The sequence below is a fragment of the Giraffa tippelskirchi genome, chromosome 14 (assembly GCF_054371585.1).
Source record: "Giraffa tippelskirchi isolate mGirTip1 chromosome 14, T2T-mGirTip1v1.2.pri, whole genome shotgun sequence".
NCBI lineage: Eukaryota > Metazoa > Chordata > Mammalia > Artiodactyla > Giraffidae > Giraffa > Giraffa tippelskirchi.
Window position 1 is genome coordinate 62543149 of NC_137288.1, and position 21187 is coordinate 62564335.

General features: G+C 44.4%; 1 protein-coding gene and 1 long non-coding RNA gene across 2 annotated transcripts in view; one reads left to right on the forward strand and one right to left on the reverse strand.

Moving 5' to 3' along the window:
- Positions 1-21187, forward strand: part of DCC (DCC netrin 1 receptor) — a 1991552-nt gene that overhangs the window by 102684 nt on the left and 1867681 nt on the right. The gene's annotated exons all lie outside the window — the stretch shown is intronic.
- Positions 4210-8145, reverse strand: LOC145534521 (uncharacterized). The gene is made up of 2 exons (XR_014074713.1): positions 8035-8145; positions 4210-7637 (listed from the first exon to the last, which is right to left on the reverse strand). It is a non-coding gene; the product is annotated as an uncharacterized LOC145534521 (long non-coding RNA).

Consider the following 21187-nt stretch of genomic DNA (forward strand, 5'->3'; position numbering starts at 1 on the left):
GAAGATGTTTTGAAGGCAAAATGGAATACTGTATATGAAAACCCTTTAATATATACAAAGTGCTAACCCATGGAAAGAGGTAGGATTCCTCTCTTTGATCAAAAAAGATTTTTGTTAATACCCTCTTGGTGTAGAAATAGGTTATAAATAGGGAAGCTTATATCTTATCTGTATAAGATAGATGGAGGTGAGGATCGTTATAGTTTAATATCAGAAACACAGTACATAGAGTGGAGGTGTTTGATGAAGGGCTAGGCTTTTTGGAAGCTTGCGAGTCCTCACTCCTGTATTTCTGCAGGACATACTATGGAGTGGAAGGCTAGACCAGGAGTCTTCCAAATTCTCTTTGAACTTGAAATTTGTGCCTTATACTGTGTCACATGTTACCTTTACTTCATAAGGGATGGGACCTGAACTAATCTTGCATATTAGAGGTTGGCAAACTTCTGGAAAGTGATAGCTAGTGAATAAATATTTTAGGCTTTGCAGGCTAAGTGGTATCTTTTGCAGCTACTCAGTTTTGTTATTATAGCAGGAAAGTGACCTCTGACACACATTCATTAATGAATACTTGTGGTCCTGTTGCAATAAAACTTTACTTATGGGTACCGAAATTCACATTTCATATGATTTTCCTGTGTCATGAAATATTCACCTTTTAAAATTTTCCTCCCATCTATTTAAAAATGTAAAGCCCATTCTTCTCCAGTGACCCTGCAGAAACAGGCAGTGGGCTAGATTGGACCCATGGGCCATAGTTTGCCAACCTCTTGATATTGTACATCATTGACTGAGAACTTGATATACCATTATCTCTCTGGCTATCCTTAGACCACCAAACTGCACTGGATTTCAGGTCTGGTTGGAAGCATCTCCTCTTTTCTAATTTAACTCACTGGCTAGGCAGAACATTTACTTTATTGTTTCCATACGTTTAATTTTATGATTGGCTGTGAAAAAATTGCTTATCCACTTGCCAGGTTGCAGCAGCTGATGCTGAGGCTCTTAAGCTAAACCTGGCCCTTTCCACACTCCCTCTGCTACTGGGCAGCCTTCGTCCTGCAATATTCTCCAAGCCCCTCAGCTGCTTGACAATGCCAAATTCCCAACCTGTAAGCCAGCCTCTTCCAACAAGTATATCCAATCTCTGGAATTTAAAAATACCCCAATGCCATATTTAGATTTAATTACAAAGCATAGACATGCATGTAGAGAAGGGAAAAGTAAAAAAAGTGACTGATGCTCTACCAGGAATTCTTAGGCCACTTGGCAAGAACGTGCCACTGATATAAACTGTGGGTAAAACATTGTCACATTTCCTCCAGCAGCCTCAAATTAGAGAGCACAAAGGCTTCTTCAAATGCCCCCCATGGACTGTAGCCCGCCAAGCTTCTCCATCCGTGGGATTCTCCAGGCAAGAATACTGGAGTGGGTTGCCATGCCCTCCTCCAGAGGATCTTCCCAACCCAGGGATCGAACCCAGGTCCCCTGCTGCAGGGAGATTCTTTACTATTTAAGCTACCCGGGAAGTTCCTTCAAATGCCCAGCCATATGTAATTTTTCCAAGGGTATTTTTAGTGCTGGCATATTATTTAGTGATCAAAGGATGTGTGGAATCTTAAGCTTCAGATTTCCTCTTGGCTACTAAATGGTTTAGCTGTACACTCCAGCCTTCCTCTGCTTCATAGATATGAGACTGGTTAGGGGGATGTCATATGTGCTAGCAGTGACCAATATGGCTCACGATATATGGGAAAAAAGTGTAGAACTGCTTCTGGCTAGCCAAGAGTACATGGATTATTCTAACTGCAGAGCTTAAGCTTTACAATTACAGTCCTGGGGCTTTACTGTGAAAAACTATCCAGCTCATTTATTTATCAATATTTGTTGGTAATTTCCCATGTTTTATGTGGCACAAAACTCCCAATCAGATGACTGCATGCCCATGTCCTGATTTTAAAGGTGCCAATTTGTGTTACAAATGTGCATGTGTGCCCATCTCAGGTAGTACAGTTAAATCTTTTCCACTTATATGTTCATGCTTCATTCATTTATGGGTTCATTCCATCCAGCCATAATTCTGTCTTACATATTGTATTCATTCTTGATAGAGATATTTTGATCAAGTACTAAGAGAAGAATTAGGTAATTAGGATAAAAAAGATGAATAGACACAGCCTCCTTTGAAAGATAGCATGTATATTTAGTTGTGGGGAAGTCAGACATGTTAAAAAATACGTCGATTCATGTGAAAAATGGCATAGCAGATGTGTGGACCAAGTGTCTTAGGACTAGTGAGAAAAGATATTAAAGTTTGGAGGCAATCATGTTAGTCACTCAGTCATGTCTGACTCTTTGCAACCCCATGGACCATAGCCCACTAGGCTCCTCTGTTCATGGAATTCTCCAGGCAAGAACACTGCAAGGCAAGTTGTAAAAGACTTCAAAGGTGGCTTATGAATAGGTTATGAAGGATGAGTGGGCTATCAGAGAGAAACTAGGAAAGAACATTCTAACAGAGTAGACAGTACAACCCCCTTACCATCCCAGCTCATGCATTTTTCCTACACTCAACCTCAATCATATCTCTACTCTACCCATAGCTTACTTGCCACCTTCTGCTACTCCCTTCTGTGGCCAGCCTTTCCTAGCCAGGCTGGTATATGAAGAACTTGACTGACTGGTAGATGGCAGGTGTTATAAGGAAGGGCTTGAAAGCTAAGCCAGTCTCTTTCAACTGATGGTCATAGAAAGGTTTCTGAGCAGAGAAGTAAGCTGAGTATATTGTGGAACACTATTCATGGCCGTGGTATGTAACCTGAGTTGGAGGGAAGAGGCTGGGTGTTGGGATGTCACCTGGGAGACTTTGTTGGGGAGGTACTTTCTGTCTCTCATGGCATGAAACAGGCCCCACGTTGAAGAGGGCGATGGGCCCAGTGATGGGCTGTCCAGGCCCTGGTGGAGGAGGTGCAGCTGCAGACTCCACTGGAGCTCCTCTGAGAGCAAGGCAGAGCCTGGAGGAGAGGCTTGGGCTTAGCTTGCAGCTGGCTCAGCCTTCCTGGGAAGAGCCTGGAATCACTTAGCAATCAGGGAAACTTGGCCAACGTGGCAGATGGGCAGGAGCAACACTAGCGCTTGGCCTGAGGTTGTAAATGAGGTCGGTTGCCATCATGCTGAGCGGGGACAGGAGAGAGAGAGGCCCCCTGGAAGGATATGGTGAAAGCTGCCAAGGTGAGTGTCAAGCAGGACTCACAGAGTTCCAGAAGCCTGAGCCAAGAGGAGAAAGTGATAAGCAGATACAAGGCTCCCTGCAGAACGCTGGCAGGTAGAAGAAGGTTATCAGGAAATACCCTTTTCTCACCATAGAAGGAAATTTGTTACTTGCCGGGTCCAGATATTCCAAAAGCTGCTTCCCTTGAAGGTATCATCAAAATTAAGATGTCAAGTGATGGTAGCCGTGCAACACTGCCGTTGAGCAGATAAATAGATTGTCAAATTGTTTTTAGTTCCCTGGGAGACAGTAGGGGAGAGTGGGATGGTGGACCTGGCTCCAGCCCAGTTCATACCCCAAGTGACCATGACCCCTTGGGCAGGCCATTGAACTGGCCAGACTTCAGTTTCCTGATGTATACAAGATGGAGGGAGTCTTCCATCTCTAATACTGTTTGCCTATTACAATTCAAAACATGATGGTTTTGTGTGTGCGTTTGAAAGAAATTATCAAATTTAAAATGATGGTAAAATCCAAATCACTGTTAGTGGGAAAAAAATTAGCGCAACTCATTTGGAAAGCAATTTGCAATCTATGTCAAGAGCTTTGAAAGTGTTCATATCCATTGGCTCGATGGTTTGTCTCCTAGAAAACTACTCTAAAAAGTGTTCTGAAATTCAGAAAAAAAAAAATCACCTTACTGTTATTTCTAGTAGTGAAAAATTATCTAGGATTGGACAGAATGTATAACTAATAGTCTGTGCTCCATACAACGAATTTTTTTAGTCATTAAAAATGATTATTGAGCATGTAAAATGATAATTTTAAGTCACTTAAATGGTAAATAGGGAAGTTATTGAAATTCTTGAAGTAAGCAGGGAAATGTTTATATTATAATAGTAAGTTAAAAAACCTAGAATATAAAAACTGATCTAAATTATGCAAAAATATATTGGCAGAAAATATTCATTTAAAATGTTTGGGGATTATTGATTTAATTTCTTTTCTCTTTTTTCTCTTCTAATAATCTATAGTAAGTTCACATTACTTTCATTACAATAAAAACTGAAATAACTCAAGTTTATGATTATTAGTTGGTAGTATATATTAAGATACTGTCAGAAAAAAATGGAAATAAGCACAATTATAGAACTTTACTTGTTAACATGATATGAAATGATGTCTACAGAGCTCAGTGGTACGTGGGTTATTGGAAAGTTCCCTGAACTCAGTCAAGCTCTAATTCAAATTGTGGTTCTTATATTTCCCAGCTGTATAGCCTCTAGTGAGAGAGTTCCATCTCTGGAATCTCAGGAGTGTCCTCTGTAAAACAAATTAAATTAATATTAAACAAAGTATTTATTGAATATCTACCATCAAATTGATTTATTTGATAAACAAATATTTAGCAAATATCTACCATGTGCTAGGTACTTGTGAAATGCAGTAATGATACAGAGTTAAAGAAAATAATTCACACTAATAAAAGATTCATAAATTAATGGGCTGAGTCTTTAAGCTCAGTGAGTCAAACAGGACATTACAGATAGAAAGAATAGGAAACCCACTTTTAGGGACCTACTGAAGTGTTTCATGTAGTGAGGTGACCTGGCAGCATGGCAAAACAGAAGGACCACAGTCCTGGCATCGTAGGTGTGGGTTCAAACCCTGGCTTTGTCTCTTGTTGTGTGGCATTAGGCAAGTTTGCTCAACCTCTCTGCACCTCAGTTATCTTCACCTTAATATGTATCTTATATATATTATAAGATACCTTATATCTCATGAAAAGTATGTGACAAAGCCATGATCTCCCTTCAAAAGAATATGTATTAAATGCCTGGTACATGCAACACATAGGGACACATTCTGAGACTAAATAATAAGCTAGACAGACACTTGCTCTTGCTCTTTCATTTAGAATAAATGATATTATTATTGCTGTTATTGGTATTAATGACATAAGTGTTGGAAAGACGTTCTCAACGTTTTCTAGGTGCTAAGTGGCCCTGTCGGTTTTCATGACTGCAGTGATTTTCAACCCGTGGGCACATCGGATTGTGCCATCAGACATCACGATATAGATGGTTGATCTGCTAGTGGAAAATTTCCCTTTGTGTACCCTGTGATGCCCCTTCCTCCTTGCTGCCCCACTGAGTCTCCTGGGAGGGGGGAGAACAGATGTTGTGTGGATGATGGTGGGCAGGATGGGATACTGCAATGGCCCCCAGAATTGGGACGCTCCCAACCGCTGGCAGCCAGGGATGGCTGTCCCCCTACCCAGAATGGCAGGGATGGAGGAAGGGAAGGAGCCAAGGGCACACTCCTTCCAGAGGGCTCCTTAGAGCTGCAGGGGGTAATTACGGCAATGGGCAATGTCTCAGCAACCCCAGGGGCAGGAGGGGGTACGGAGGGGAGAGCCTGGTTAATTACGGAGCAGGTGCCCGGCAGCACCTTGGGGTGAATGCATTAAGGTCGGGGAGCTGTCATCTCACTCACCCCGTCACATTTATTCACAGACCCCTAGGCACCCAGCTCGGGCTGCCTTCCTGTGGATTCTAGCTCAGTTGGAGAGATGTGCAAGTTCAAAGCCTGTGCCTTCTTTCCAAATGGGATTCCCCCCTCCCGCCTTCTCTCCCTCACTTCCCACCCCACCTGCCTTCCATCAGGACTCTCCCCACCCCACCCCATAGCTGCCTCCTGGCCTCCTCCTAGCCTACAGACAGCCTGAATTGTTTTTCCTGGACTGATTTAGAAAGGAGAGTTTCAGACCTTTGGGTGAATTGGAAGAGGGGCTTCCAGGCCTCCTCTGGCCCTCCAGCCCACTCCTGGTCCCCTCCTGGGCCTGGCCATGGTCGACAGCAGACCCTTGTATGGGTGGATGGTGCCCTGAGAGGAGTCTTCAAAGCCCTGCTGTCCCCAAAGAAATGGGATCAGCCGGAAACTGTCACAAAGAGCAGAGGCCCCAGTGCTGTGTGCCCAGCACTGCCCTCTGCCAGCTTGCAACTGTGCTGTGGGCTGGGCACCTGGGCCACAGTGGTTTAGGCCGGAGGTAAAATTTGACAGGGCCACGTGGGGACAGAAAAGAAGTCAGGGACCCCCAGGTTGTCCTGGTTCATCTCCAGTTTCCTCATTGTCTTTCCCACACTCGAGTCCCAGGCTGTCAAATGGAGATAAAACTTGCAAATCCGAAGAGGAGAATTGAATTTGCACCCTCTGACTTCCTGCCCGCATTTTCTAACATGACTCACCTCCCCAGGGGACCGACTCCATCCATCTCTGCTACAAAAAAGAGCAAACTCCTCTACTACCTCTCATCTCTCTCCCTGCTGAATTTGTCCCTGAGTTAGCTCTTGCTTTTCTGTTAATAGGCAGAGATCCTTTTCCGCTCTCTGGCTAGATTGTCAATTTCTGGAGAAACTACGCCCACTTCAGAGCCAACCCGAGTTAATCTGGTGAAACAATAGAAAGGGTGATCTTTTCGTACAGTCTGTCTCATTCTGCACATGCTTGCCCTGGGGGTAACATTTTTGGCCAGTGAAGCAAAATGCCACCAGTGATTAGGCACGTCCATCATCTCTGGCACCAGGATCCAAAAAATGGATGGAAGGATGAGCAGGTCCAGCTTATATTTTACTCGTAGTGTGTAATTCCGTGATAATTTTTCTTGCACGAAGGAGATGATTGAACACTTTGAGTAATTTAAACCGGATAACACAGGTGAACTCACCGGAAGTGAAGTATTTAATGCATCATTGCCTTCTTCATTGTTATGCTGTTATTATTCTCGTAATTTCAAGCTGGGGGTTGTCAGTTAGATTCAGAAGCAACCTTTGAAGTCACCTAGTCCAGTGTCCTCAAAAGCTGGCTCTTCCACTTGGCAAACACTGAGGTAAAATGCTACGTCAGTTTATAAGGCAGTTTATAAGGAATGTGAAACTGCTGTGAGATGTTTGCCATGCTGGAGAAGCCCAGGGTCTGGAATAATGGGGTCTGTCTGGCCTTGCACTCTGAGATCTATAACCCTCCGTGACACCATTTAAAGGCAGGAAACAGGCTCCTCAAAATTTGAGTCCCACCTGCCGAGGTGTTTGGTTTGGCCTGTTTGGAATTTAATTTTTTTATATGAGTCAACATTTAAAAATCAGGAGAGTTCATCTAAAAAGACATCAGAATTATTTGTTTTACTTTAAAAAGTGAAGCTTTGGAAACAGTGGCCCTGCAGTTATACTTGGAAGCAATTAGCTGAAAGAGTTTCTTGTAGATCTGGGTGAACGCTTGTTTACTATGGTCCTCACCACTCCCTATCACCTCCCTGTTCCTAAGCCCAGGTCCCTGTTGCCACTTACCTTCATGCTTATTTTTATTTTCTCCTTCTTTTCTTCTTCCTTTCTTCCCCTTTCAACTCCCTTCTTTTATTCTTTTTCTTCTGGTAAAAATGAAACAACAAAAGACAGATTAATATTATTTATGTTTCATGTTGGAAAAGACCCTGATGCTGGGAGAGGTTGAGGGCAGGAGGAGAAGTGGGTGACAGAGGATAAGATGGTTGGATGGCATGTCTGACTCAATGGACATGAGTTGAGCAAACTCTGGGAGATGGTGATGGACAGGGAAGCCTGGCGTGCTGCAGTCCATGGGGTTGCAAAGAGTCGGACACAACTGAGCGGCTAATCAGGAACAACAACCCTTTAAAATGCTGCCCACGCAGCTGTGCTTTCCTTCCACAGCTCTTGTACTCATACAGCTTGTTCCATGCTTTCCTTCCCCCTCTGGACCGTGAATTCTAAGCAGTCGTCCACTGCCTGTCTTGCTCATGACTATACCTCGCGCTGTGCCCAACAGTGTCCACATCCGATATACGGTCTTGGACTGTTACTAAATTCTCTTACTCTTGTCTAACAAGTAGCGAGCGAGATACCTCCTCAGCTAGAATTGACTAAAACCTCAGCCATAACAAGATAAGTGGGCTGTAAAAATTCAATGGCATTATGATGCGGATGATGCCATCGGGAGGTAGAGAAAGGGCTCTTTTCCGGTTGGTCTGCACTGTCACAAAGAGCCCAACGGGGGGAAGGATAATGGTCACACATTCACCACTTCCTCACCCGCCTTGCCCCACCAGAACACAAGCCAAGCCACTCACATTTGAGAATAAGAGCTGGCGCAGTGAGGGAGCCAAACATCACTGGAGATGTACAAATACCTGTAATCACAGCCACGGTTTCTCAGGACCCACAATCAGGGGGTTTCAGGGAACGCTACAGCTCTGGCTGGTAGCTGTGCAATAACACTCCCATGTCTTGACTGGCTAACCAAGGTCCTTACAAGTAGTCCAGCTAAGACAGTGCTGTCCCCGGCGTCAGTGTGTTGCTGTCTCCTTCACTTGAAGCCTCGGGGAACAGGGCCTTGTCCCCATCTCTGAGCAAAGTGCTGGCCCACCACACAGGGCAGACGCGCTTGCTCCCTGGTCCAGCATGAGCTCCCAGAGGACGGTGTCTCTGCCTGGCCCTCACCACCAGCTCTGCACCCTGAGGGGTCTGCCTTTCTCCAGGAGCCTTGAAACCCCGTGAGAAGGGAGCTCAGATCAGAAAGGGCGACTAACCTTCTCCTGCGGTCTGTGTCAGAACCCTGGTGTGTGTCAGGGAGTCCCACTCCTTTGGTGGGAGTTTCAGGGGTGGGGGGCATGACTCCTGGGAGGCTTATGTTAGCATCCATTGGTATGTACTACTCCTTGCCTGAGAGGAACATCTGGCCCTTGTACCTGCTCATGCTCTCGTCCCTTTGGGCTTTGCTGGACTCCTGGGTGGGGAACCCGGCTGGAGTGCCTGAGGATCATCCCCAGGTCCCGGTCTGACCCAGTGTATGGGTGAGGCTGCTTGACTACATGGGACCCTTAGTGTCTGCTCGACACCCAGCCCTGTGTCCTTTGTCTGATCATGTGTGACTGTTCAACATTTTTGTTGTTGTTCAGTCCCTCAGTCACGTTCGACTCTTTGTGACCCCATGGATTGCAGCACGCCAGGCTTCCCTGTCCTCCACTATCTCCCGGAGCTTGCTCAAACTCATGTCCATCGAGTTGGTGATGCCATCCAGCCATCTCATCCTCTGTCATTCCCTTCTCTTCCCACCTGCAATCTTTCCCAGCATCAGGATCTTTCCCAATGATCAGCTTTTCGCATCAGGTGGCCAAGGTATTGGAGCTTCAGCTTCAGCATCAGTCCCTTCAATGAACATTCAGAATCGATTTCCTTTAGGATTGACTGGTTGGATCTCCTTGCAGTCCAAGGGACTCTCAAGAGTCTTCTCCAGCACCGCAGTTCGAAAGCATCAATTCTTTGGTGCTCAGCTTTCTTTATAGTCCAACTCTCACATCCATACATCACTACTGGAAAAACCATAGCTTTGATCATACAGATCTTTATTGGCAAAGTGATGTCCCTCCAATATGGAAAACCAAAGGAAAAATGACTTCACCTACTTGGTCTCTCTGCTTTATCATTTTTTAATTAATATTTTTCTTTTGCCAATTCTTTATGCCCTTCTTGATACAGTGTCTGGGTGGCATTAGAGCAAGTCGGTGCTGAGGCAGAGGTGGCTGAACCCTCGTGGGGGCTGGAGGTGGGCTTGCAGGAAGCCATGGTGATGACTGACAGGGCAGATACCTGGACTTAAGGAGCGGTACACGGCATTAGTGATTCTGATGATTCGACATATATTTCTTGCACCAGAAGCGGTGATTGTGCATCGAGAGGGACCTAATGGGCCAGTTTCGATACTCCAAGCTACCCAGCAGGCTTCATTGCTTCTACAAGCAGCCGGTAGAAATCCCACTGTGCTAGGCTGTTGGCAGGTTTTCCTAGGATTCAGAAGTCACCTGGGGGTCATCTCTAATCCGTTCTGATCTAGCAGACGCCTTCCACTCTTCGCGTGCTTCCCTCTCCCCCAGAGCCTCCTTGTTTAGAACTGCCTGTTTCAATCGTGGCTTTATCAGTCCTCGCACTGACACTTTTAGTACCTTATTCTTGTCAAAATCTTTCACAAAACCACTGCCTCAGCTTCCTGGGGTCTGTTCCCCCTGAGCGCATCCCTTCATTAATGCTCCATTTCTCTGATGAGATCCACCCTCCACCCCGCTTTCTTCATCCGTTTAACCCATTCACTGTGCAGTTTGAACCCTTCCCTTGGAAGATCATCTCTTTCTATTTACACTGTTATTCAGGACATGTTTGAAATGTGCATTATTCATGTGTTATTCATGCGCATTATTGGAGATCACTGTGCAAATCAGCTTTATTGGGAACCCCAGAGACTGCAACAGAATCCTGGGTACTTACACATTGCATAGTATCATTTTCTGAAGAGCAGGCTTGCTCTGCCTGTGGGGGGAAAAGGACAGTTTCATGCAACCTCCAGGAACAATCATGCCTTTGAAAGAGATCACGCAGCCGTTTTATTTGCCACTTGACGCACGTCCTCCAGCCAGGCTGGGGAAGTCCTCAGCTAGATTTGACTCATTTGGTTTTGAGAACGTGTTCAGATCCAGACTGGCCAGGATTCTGCCGACGTCATGGGAGAGTTGTGGCTATAAAAAAACAATTTATCCTTTTCGCTTAACAGGCATGGAAAGGCTACTGTTGAGAATGTCCCCAGTCTAAGGACACACACAAACAGCAAAAGGGATGAGCATGGTCGCAAAGGGAAGACTTGGGTGTAACCTGGGTGCCCGGCCTGCCTTTCTGAGTGTGTCTTCTCTGCTCAAAGTTCCCTCCATGTTCTGAGGCTTTCTTGTCTTGGAGAAAGTGATCCATGCCATGGGCTGTAGAAGCTGACCATGCTGCTCCTCCGAGGAATACTCAGCTACTGTATCCAATTGGGATAGTTCTGTTGATGGAGATCAAGGCTTGTGGTTCTTTGGTGGGAAGACAACTGGGGGACAAGATAGCTTTCCTAGAATCTCTCTAAATCCTGTTGTGTATATGACTTAGGTCCCACCTGAACTTTGAAAAGACAACCCCTTCTCTGCCTGTGGCTATAATAGGCTCTGTGCCAAAGTAAACTAGACCCTCTGACTCCATTTTCTCTGCACTCATTATCCACATGCTTCACTAGTCCTCAGGGGTAAATTAGGGTTTTTGGAATCTAATTTTGTGAGGCTTCTGTACTTACAAGCAGGTTGTATATTCTAAGACTATTAAAGTTGATTTGTTCCTAGAGATGAAAGTGACACCATAAAATCAGCTCCTATGCATTGATGGCAATGGGCAGAGTTCTCACAACTCTGCCATGGTTCTGGCTTTAGTCTATCTATAGACGCTTTTATATGAGAAGCTTTAACTGAAGGGCTTTTGTAGAGGGAAAAAAGTGAATGACTCCCTTAAAATTTTAAAGGTAAACTTTATTTTTGTATGCATTTAGCTTATCACAGTTCATCTGTATGCACTTAGCTCCTGACAATCTCAAATTGTCAGAGCTCACTAAACTTAAAAATTTTGGTTCATTCATTCACAAATGGAGTAAAAAAATTGTTGAATGTTTACTCCGTGTCAGCACTATGCTAGGTGTGGGGATAAAGCAAACTGTATGTTTGTCTGTGTGTGTGTGTACTCTCCATCATGATCATACTCAGCCGTGTCTGACTCTTGTTGCGACCCCATGGACTGTAGCCCACCAGGCTCCTCTGCCCATGGGATTTCCCAGACAAGAATACTGGAGTGGGTTGCCATTTCTGCATCCAGCGAATCTTCCCATCCCAGGGAGCGAAACTGTGTTTCCTGCGTTGGCAGGCAGATTGTTTACCACTAGCCACCTGAGAGGCCCATGTACCCTCCCTACACACACACAAATGCACACAAGTGTTACAGGACACTAGTGCAATAGTTTTGGCTCAGTGGGAGTCAGATGAAAGGAAGGTGAGGATGTTAGGGTGTGAGTAGGATAAAAGGGCCCAGCTCGAGGTTGGAGGACCACAGCCAGGGAGATGAGCCGAAGGAACTGATGCCTGAGTTGGTTCTTGAAGGATGATGAAGATCTCTGTGTGGAAAGGAAAGAGGGTGGTCAAAGCAAAAAGAAGCATTTTTTAAAAAAAAAGGCACAGAAGCAAGAGGGAACAAGGCTGCTTACAAAACTAGGATGGGTTCTGCTGGGAAGTCTGAAGCATACACGGATTCTAGCAGGAGAAAAGGTTAGAGAAGAAAACTGGATCACACCAGGAGGTTGCAGGTATGCCAGGCTGAGTGGTGGGGACCTGTCCTTAAAGCAACGGGAAATGCCTGCCAATTGAAGCAAGACCGCATACGTTGGTGAGACCACTGTGATGTGATGGTGGAATCTGGATTAGAGGGCAAGAGATGGGAATCGAGGGACTAGTGCTGGGACCTTTTCCAGATGGGAAAGGCTCGGCAAAGATGGGGGCAAGGGGGCTGGGAAGAAGGGGGTGAATCAGAGAGTCACTGATGAGAGGAAACGAGGGGATGCTTGAGGGGAGGCAGAAGATGGTTCTCAGGGTTCAGATGTGGTGACTGGATGCTTAGTGGACCATTCCTGAGATACAGAACTTGAGGAAGGTCTTCCTTTTGAGGAAAGAATATGCATCACCTCAGGGAACTATTCGAAAACAGAATTAACTTGCATTAAGAAAAGGGAGTTTTTAAAGATATAAACAGACAGCCCAAAACAGTGAGGACAAATTCTAGGCTCAGAGGGGTAACGCATTTCAGACAAAATGTCTCTTTCCAGGGGACAAAGACCAGTCATATTAAGTATGGTGACTTTGAAGCCTTGTGAGTCATTGTCAAGCCTGAAAGATTCAATTATTTGTCTCAAAGCAGGAGAGTGAGCTCAGGTATTTGAAGTTATTCCAACTCCAAATGGTGCCCACTTCAAGTCTGTTTACAGATTTTGACTGTTCAAGATAAGATGTTTCTGGGGAAAGCAGGAGGAGTTGGAGCTTTTTCAGCACTGGAGTTGAGTGGACACTGACACTTGATGATAAAATATCACAAAAGTTTGGGGTTCTTTCTGCTGAGGCCAAAAAAGTTGAACTCATTCCTTCTGGATGATATAGAGTGTGGCTTCATCACTTGTAAAAAAGATTTCTGCAGTAAAACTTAAACAAGGTCCATTAATCATTATTTCTAGTATGGTAACAGCAGTCGTGAAGTCATCCAAAGTTTTTAATGGGGAATATTTGTCTTCATCACCAAGGCCACAGAGTCATCCTTTAAACAACCTCGAAGAGTCTCTTTTCTTTGAACTCCACGCCCAGACCTCCAATTTTCTGTGCCTGGACCATGGTGGGACTTCCTCATGGCCTCGCCCCCACCACTCCCTGTCCTCTTAGACCCATCTTATGTATACTACTGTCTGCTCATCTATACATGAAAGACACCCTAACATTCCCAGCCCCCAGCCTCCCCACTGATCCATACAGCTGACGCTCTGATGTTGGAGCAACATCCCCACGAGGGCCACCCAGGGCCTCATCCTCCTAACACATCCAACACCAGATTGCTGATTTTGTCTCCAGACTTGCTCTTCCTGCCATCTTCCCATCTCAACGAACGGCAGTCCCATCCTCTGGTAGCTTATTTCAGCAAATTCTGTTAGCTCTACCCTCCCAATATGTCCAGATCCTGACTACCTGTCACCAGTTCTACCTTACCATGGTGGCGAAAGTCATTGTCATTGTGTTCTTCTCTTCACATGTGATAAACAGCCTGGCATTCTTACTCGAGTGATACAGCTGGGTTTAATGCCAGTTAGCCAGTGGGATGAGGACCATTTCTTTTGTTTCTAGTTCCTGAAGACCCTCAGCACGGCATGCCTGTAAATAAATTTCTTTTGGATTCTGATAGCTTACATTACTATATCAGGCTAGGAAAGAAGGTGCAGGAGAACTGATGGGTTCTACCTTAAATGTCATCTCGGATGACTGCTGAGCAGTGAGGAGGAATGAACTATGAATGCATGTCACAGCATGGATGGAGCACAAAGGTCAAGTGAAGGAAGCCACACCCCCAAAGGATTCATAATCTATGATTCTATTGATGTGAGATTCTGGAAAATGCAAAATTACAGGGCTGGAGTATAGACCAGTGGTTGCCAAAGGGTTAAGAGCAAGGAAGGCAACAGAGATTCAGCAGGAGGGAATCTGCGGGGTGATCGGTCTGTTCCATATCACCGTGGCAGTGAATTCACAGACAGGGAAGTCTGATCATTGGCTGAGAATAAATTTAGAAAATATGTGAAAAACAGACCACTGATACACACATTAAACTGCTTGACAAATGTTTCCATTGTGTGTGCCCAGTTGTTCAGTCTTGTCTGACTCTCTGTGGCCTTATGGACTATAGCCCGCCGGGCTCCTCTGCCCATGGAATTTTCCAGGCAAGAATACTGGAGCGGGGTACCTTTTCTTACTCCAGGGGATCTTCCTGACACAGGGATTGAACCCGCATCTCTTGCGTCTCCTGTATTGGCAGGTGGATTCTTTACCACTAAGAGGGAAAAAAGCCTGCTTTGCAGAAAATGTGGACTATACTAATTGCAAAAATGTATTTACCTATGGTGTATTACCTGGATGAAACATGCATAAAATGGATTGCAAAAATATTTTTCAGTTTGCAAATATCCGGTTGTATTTATGCTTGACAGAGATTTTATCTTTGAAAGAATGAAAGAAAATACTGTGAAATATCACAGGTAGGTGTTGATTATTTTAAATAAAACAAATGAAAGTAATTGTATTTTTTAAAATGTTCTGATGTCCAAAGAAATATGCTGTCATCATTGTAATGAATGTGCAAAAGAATTTTGTTTTTGGAAACACACACCTATGCAGATAGCTATCATCTCATTTTTCAGAGATAAGAACTGTCAAGGGAATTCGGTTTGAGCCTAGTTGTGCTGGATACTTGCATTTTTTAGTTCTTATAATAATCCCATGAGGAAAGCAATATTATCCCCATGGGATGGATGAAAACGATGAAACCCTGAGAGGTTAAATGAACAAAGGGCTGGTGAGTGGCTGAGTTAGGATCCCCCCGGGTCTGTCTGACTCGGATGTTGCGCTTGACACAGACATGCGATTGTCTAGGTGTGCAGATGGAAGGCAGCCAAGGGAGCCTTCAGCCTGAACAACACGCAGCCGGGCTTCTGTTGAGACCTCCGTCTGGCCTCGGGACATGGAACCTCATCACTCTTGACCCGTTAGTTACCTCAGTTTGGTCAGTATGGCGAGAAAACTGTCCCTTTGCAAAGGCAGGGCCAGGCTCTTTAAGTCCTCTCTCTCTCAGCTGCAGTACCAGCTTGAAAACAAACAGCCTCGGAGGGGGCCGCTCTGTCGGGAAGATCAATGCTGTCTCCCTGATTCTCTCACCGGGGAGTTGGTCTGAAGCGGCAGCTGCTAGATAGAAACGCTTTGAAGGTTGAACTCAGGAGTCCAGCGCCGCCCCTTCTGGCCGTCTTGCCGAGGAAGGCAGACGCTCAAGCATTTAAGTCCCTGTCACAGGCTAGGATAGAAAGTAAAATACATGACTCATGCAACTTTTCCAGGGAGATCCTTAGAAAGTTGCCAGGACTGAGCACACTTGGAATTACGGCCACCCACCCCAGGATTTACAAAGCTTATTTACAATGAACTGCAAGGGCAAAGGGCATTCCTTCAGGCAATGAAGCCATAAGAAGGCAGAAGTGTAAAGTCTCCCCTTTTGCAGGAGATGGTGAAAGGTGTCATTTGGGATTGTATGTGTGTATGTACGGATGTTTATACTGTGCCAGTGAATGGCATCACCCCATCCCTCTCTGGAACCCACTCCATGTCACTGCCCTACTCATAGCAAGCATCCTCGGAGAGTGGGGGCTCAGGCAACGCCCACCCCCCAACTCCGCATGTGCTGGGAAAGTGGCACAAGATCTCAGATGAGATGGGGGCAGGGACGGGAGCAGAGTGTTGTGTCCAGTCTTCACCTAGCTTCTCACGTTGAAGGATCCATCCTATTGCAGTGGCATATCTCTCCACTAGGTGGCACTCAGCGCTTAGCTTTATTTTTGTTTCTATCCCTGGAAAACTTTGCCCTGCTGTGGAGGGACACAAGACTTTTGCTTGCTTCCCAATTAAGGTACTGATTTCACCTACTGTCATGCTTTGTCTTCTATACAATTATAATTTATTCTTTCCCTTGGGGCCTTGGAAAAGGTCACTGTAAGGGCATAGCTGTTATAAACTGAGTGGGAAGGGTCATTTCATCATCATCATCATCACCACACACACACACACACACACATTCCCCCCACAACTGCTCTAGGGATGAAATAGTGAAAGTGCAAGTCACTCAGTCGTGTCCGACTCTTTGCGACCCTGTGGACTGTAACCCTCCAAGATCCTCTGTCCATGGAATTCTCCAGGCAAGAATACTGGAGTGGGTTGTCATTTTCCCTTCCAGGGGATGTTCCCAACCCAGGGACTGAACCCGGGTCTCCTACATATTTGCAGACAGATCCTTTACCGTCTGAGCCCCAGGGAAGTTCGGATCTTGCCATATTTTTCTTTTCCAGTTTTCCTTTCCTCCTGTCTCTCTACCCCTCCCTTGTTCCTCTCTGCAGTCAAAGCGGTGCGACCGGCCGGCACACTACAGTGTATAGAAACCCTGCACAGGATTACCTTTTCAGAGTTTGTGTCCATTCCATGGTGGTTAAGGCTTGGATATGCAGCCTCCAGAAAGTGTCACGCCTGAGTCTTAAAGATCAAAGACGAGAGAGAATAAGATGATGGCAGACTTGTCTTTGAGAAAGGATATTAGAATCGTGTGTGTCTGGGACGTTGTGACTGGATTTCATCCAGCCATTCTCTGTGGGGAAGCAGAGACTCTAGGACTGTGCTGACCAAGTTTCTTGGAAGCCTCTATTAATATTAGTGGACACAATTTAATTATTAGAGCTTAAGACAAAGGATATAAGATATGGTGTCTGTCCTCAAAAAATCCAGTCTACTTATGGAGATCAGAAACATGGCCATTTCAATAGTATTATTGGAGTAAGGCAATCTCAGTTAAGAGCTTCATGTCAACTGATTGGCTCGAAGAGTTCGTAAAGCCTGTCCCTGAGTCCTGGGAGGTTGGGGGAGTTAAGGGGAAGGATCAGTTTAGGTGGGCTTTGATAGGATTAAGGTGATAGAGGGGGTGGGAGCTGGGAAGCAGGAGGAATCTCGCAAGAGAGGCTCAGATGTAGATTTGCAAAGCCACAGATAACCACGTCTCAATTACTTGGTGCCTTCAATGATAAATGGTTCCTTTAAAAATCCCATTTTATGAAAAGACCAAACCACAGTAAATTCCTCCAACATGGGATGATGATATCTGCAAGCTCAACAAAATTATTCATCTTTAAAGCAATGTTTATTCTTATTCTTATTAAGTATTGAGGGTGACCTCATTCATTCAACACATATTTATAGAGTACTTTTATTGTGCTGAATGTTTTGTGGGAAACCAAGATATATCAGGCAGGATTGTTTTCTCTGGAGCCTTCTTGCTAGGAGGGAAGACAAGAAGTGTGCATATAATAACTATAAATGTCTGAGAGAAAGACAGAATCTTGAAGGTAAATATAGAAAAATATTATAGGAGTTAAGCATAAGACCAAAGTGGTATTCGGCTGTGGGTTCAGTGGTGGGATAAGATCCTGTAAAGGTGAGGGGAGGGGAAGGGTGCTTCTTATGAAGGAAATGACAATACAAGGCAAAGCGTCTGGAAAGGAGACTAAACGGGGATGCGCATACGGGATCAGGGCCGTGAGAAAGGAGGCGGAAGGCCTCGGCCAAGGCCTGCCACCAGCCAGCCTCGTATGGCAGGTTAAAGAACATGAACTCAGTAGAAAGTTACTGCATAATTTTGAGTTCATGGATAAATTGATCTTTAAAAAGGCCTGTGTTTCCAAAAAGTATCACCTGACACTGACATATATGATAGACTGGGCAGGGGAGAGGTGAGAAATGAGGGACTTCTCAGCTCTGGAAGGAAAATGGCTTCATAAGTTGGCATCTGCTCATGTGTGTTCATGCTCAGTTGCTCAGTCATGTCTGACTCTGTGTGACTCCACGGATTATAACCCGCCAGGCTCCTCTGTCCATGGGATTCTCCAGGCAAGAATACAGGAGTGGGTTGCCATGACCTCCTCCAGGGGATCTTCTCAGCCCAGGGACCAAACCTGCATCTCCTGCCTTGACAGGCAGATTCTTTACCACTGGGCCACCAGGGAAGCCCCATTTAACTTGTATCGTTCTGGAAATAACCAATATGACAACAGCAAAATTAAAGAGATTATTTTTGGTAAGATTAGGAGATATGTATAATTCACCAATCCCAAAATATGTGTTAAGGCTCAACGAAGTAGCTGAGAGCAGAGAGAAATGATACAGGAAGTAAAGAGAGAGGTGTGGGGAAGAGTAAGGAGGCAGCTTTGTTGGAAAGAACCAGTGCTTCCTGAAGGGAAGGTTGTGGTTACCCAGTTCTCTGGGTAAATTGGAGATCTTAGCATAGGCTCTCACAAAAAGAATTTGGTAGAGAGAATCCAAGGATGGGAGCTTCACGAAGAGCTTTACCAGCAGCCGTATTTGCAGGATGCTTCTTCTTTGTGGCGTCATAGATTGTGTGGTAAATACCTGCTAGCCTCTCTGTTATTATAAAGGGTACTCCTCCCTCCAATAAAGTCATTCCCTGCAAATGGTTGGCCCAGGGATCCAGTGATGACTAAGGAAAAGATGGGCAAGTACTAAATCCATGCAAAGTTACTCTAAGAAGTAAAGAAGTGAACATTAAATGGTGAACATTTACCAGAAAAGTGTTTCCACCAAATAGAATAAAATTGTGACCAAACATTTTACTACATTTGATAAAAAGGAAAAGAAGCCACACGAGGCCATCACCTCTGCAAACAAAGAATTCAACAAGAATATAAGAACTTGGGAAAGAGATGACCAGAGAGTAAGAGAAGACAAAACATGAGGGGTCGGATCTCAGGAGAGAAGTAGGAACTGACAAACAGCCATCACAGAAATGAGAACAACATTGTAAGAACAACAGAGCATGCCTCATGGAGAACATGGTAATGAACACAGAGGAAGAAAGGAGAAAGGTCACAAAAGTGAATGCAATTCCAAATAAGAGATGAGGGCATTATACCTAGACAGGAATGGCAAAAGGGATTCTACATTTGTGTAACTGTAGTCTCTGAAAATGAAAGTACAAAACGGAAAAATATTTAAAGCATGTAATTTAATAAAATTTTATTTAAATAAAAAAGACAAACATCTAAGTCAAAAGTTTACAGTGTGCAAAAGAAACATCCACCTAGAATGGCCAATATGGAGACAGGTTCAAGTACATTTGTTAGATGTAAAGATTTTAACACATTTTCTGATTAAAACATTTTATGAGCATCCAGGAAAAAAGATCAAAGCAATAAAAGGGAGCAAACTCAGATGACCATTATATCTACTACTGTGGGCAAGAATCCCTTAGAAGAAATGGAGTAGCCATCATAGTCAACAAAAGAGTTCAAAATGCAGTACTTGGATGCAATCTCAAAAACAACAGAATGATCTCTGTTCATTTCCAAGGCAAACCATTCAAAATCACAGTAATCCAAGTATATGCTCCACCAGTAATGCTGAAGAAACTGAAGTTGAACGGTTCTATGAAGACCTACAAGACCTTCTAGAACTAACACCCAAAAAAGATGTCCTTTTCATTATATGGAACTGAAATGTAAAAGTAGGAAGTCAAGAAATACTGGCGTAACAGGCAAATTTGGCCTTGGAGTACAGAATGAATCAGGGCAAAGGCTGATAGAGTTTTGCCAAGAGAATGCAAGGATCATAGCAAATACCCTCTTCTGCCACAAGAGAAGACTCTACACATGGACATCACCAGATAGTCAATACCGAAATTAGATTGATTATATTCTTTGCAGCCAAAAATGGAGAAGCTCTATACGGTCAGCAAAAACAAGACCAGGAACTGAGTGTGGCTCAGATCATGAACTCTTTATTGCCAAATTCAGACTTAAATTGAAGAAAGTAGGGGAAATCACTAGACCACTCAGGTATGACCTAAATCAAATCCCTTAGGATTATAAAGTGGAAGTGACAGATTCAAGGGATTCGATCTGATAGACAGAGTGCCTGAAGAACTATGGACTGAGATTCATGACATTGTACAGGAGGCAGTGATCAAGATCATCCCCAAGAAAAAGAAATGCAAAAAGGCAAAATGGTTGTCTGAGGAGGCCTTACAAATAGCTACGAATAGAAGAGAAGTGAAAGGCAAAGGAGAAAAGGAAAGATATACCCATTTGAATGCAGAGTTCCAAAGAATAGCAAGGAGAGATAAGAAAGCCTTCCTCAGTGACCAGTGCAAAGAAATAGAGGAAAACAATAGAATGGGAAAGACTAGAGATCTCTTCAAGAAAATTAGAGATTACCATGGGAACATTTCATGCAAAGATGGGCTCAATAAGGGACAGAAATGGTATGGACCTAACAGAAGCAGAAGATATTAAGAAGAGGTGCCAAGAATACACAGAAGAACTGTACAAAAAAGATCTTCATGACCCAGATAATCACGATGGTGTGATCACTCACCTAGAGCCAGCCATCCTGGAATGTGAAGTCAAGTGGGCCTTAGAAAGCATCACTATGAACAAAGCTAGTGGAGGTGATGGAATTCCAGTTGAGCTATTTCAAATCCTGAAAGATGATGCTGTGAAAGTGCTGCACTTGATATGCCAGCAAATCTGGAAAACTCCACAGTGGTCACAGGACTGGAAAAGGTCAGTTTTCATCCCAATCCCAAAGAAAGGCAATGCCAAAGAATGCTCAAACTAACACACAATTGCACTCATCTCACACGCTAGTAAAGTAATGCTCAAAATTCTCCAAGCCAGGCTTCAGCAATACGTGAACCATGAACTTCCAGATGT